The 1333-nt window shown below is 44.3% G+C and overlaps 1 non-coding gene across 1 annotated transcript; it reads right to left on the minus strand.

The window, feature by feature from the left end:
* Window positions 1-722: 722 nt before the first annotated feature.
* LOC141662465 (small nucleolar RNA R71) lies at window positions 723-829 on the minus strand. Its single transcript, XR_012550581.1, has one exon. It is a non-coding gene; the product is annotated as a small nucleolar RNA R71 (small nucleolar RNA).
* Window positions 830-1333: the final 504 nt, after the last annotated feature.

The raw sequence follows: 1333 nt of genomic DNA on the forward strand, positions 1-1333 counted from the left end.
TGTGAACGCGTATACTTGCGTGAATATTAGCGCGTGTTTTCACCCTAACAAGTTTTTGGCGCCGCTGCCTGGGACTCGACGTATTTGTTTAGTTTATGTACTTACCATCATTGGTCGTTAGGACTCAGTGATTAGGACGTATTTGTTACTTATTATTTCTGGTTGTGTTTCAGGTACTTTAGCAAGCGTTTATGCAAACTCGTTCTCGTACTCGCAAGAGGAATTTAGATACAGCTGAGGAGACAGACGAAGTTTTTGATATTCCGGAGAAGATAGATTTTGAAAATTCGGATTCAGGAAGTGAGCAGAAAGAACCAGTAATCATGGGTGATCGTATTATTCAGGCCGATCCAGCTCTTATGGACTTTTCTCGGCCTAATATTGATGACATTCAGTCAAGCATTCTTCATCCGGCTATTCAAGCTAACACCTTTGAGATCAAGCCGGGCACTATTCAGATGGTGCAGAATTCTGTTTCTTTTGGAGGTGCTGCGACTGAAGACCCCAACATGCATATAAGGAATTTTGTCGAGATCTGCAGCACTTTCAAGTATAATGGCGTGACTGATGAGGCTATCAAGCTGAGGCTTTTCCCATTCTCACTGAGGGACAAAGCTAAGGACTGATTACATTCTGAGCTAGCTGGGTCCATCACTACTTGGCAAGATCTTGTGTAAAAGTTTCTGGTGAAGTTTTATCCGATGGCAAAGACAAAGACTGCTGCTATGAGGAGTGCTCTTACTCAATTTGCGCAGCAACCTACAGAATCTATGTGCGAAGCTTGGGAACGCTACAAGGAAATGTTGAGAAAGTGTCCACATCATGGAATGCCCGATTGGATGGTGATCACTGGGGGCCCAATCTCGGCCCATGCTCGATGCAGCAGCTGGAGGCGCCTTGTGGGCCAAAAGCTATACTGAGGCTTATAATCTTATCGAGACTATGGCTGCAAATGAGCACCAAAACCCAACTCAGAGGATGATGCCTGGGAAGGTAGCAGGTATTCTGGAAGTCGATGCAGCCACCGCTATTGCAGCACAGCTCCAAGCGCTGTCGATGAAGGTTGATTCTCTAGCTACATATGGAGTTAATCAAATAGATATGGTCTGTGAGCTTTGTGCAGGTTCTCATGCTATGGATCAGTGTTCTCTTGTCAACGAATCTGTTCAGTATGTGAACAATTATCAGCGACAACAGCAGCCTGTGCCATCTACTTATCATCTTAACAACAGAAATCATCCAAATTTTAGCTGGAGTAATAATCAAAATGCTATTCAGCCACCATATCAGCAAGGTTTGAGTAAACAGTTTACTCCACCTGGATTCCGGCAAC

The sequence above is a fragment of the Apium graveolens genome, chromosome 5, assembly GCF_009905375.1.
Source record: "Apium graveolens cultivar Ventura chromosome 5, ASM990537v1, whole genome shotgun sequence".
Taxonomy (NCBI): Eukaryota; Viridiplantae; Streptophyta; class Magnoliopsida; order Apiales; family Apiaceae; genus Apium; species Apium graveolens.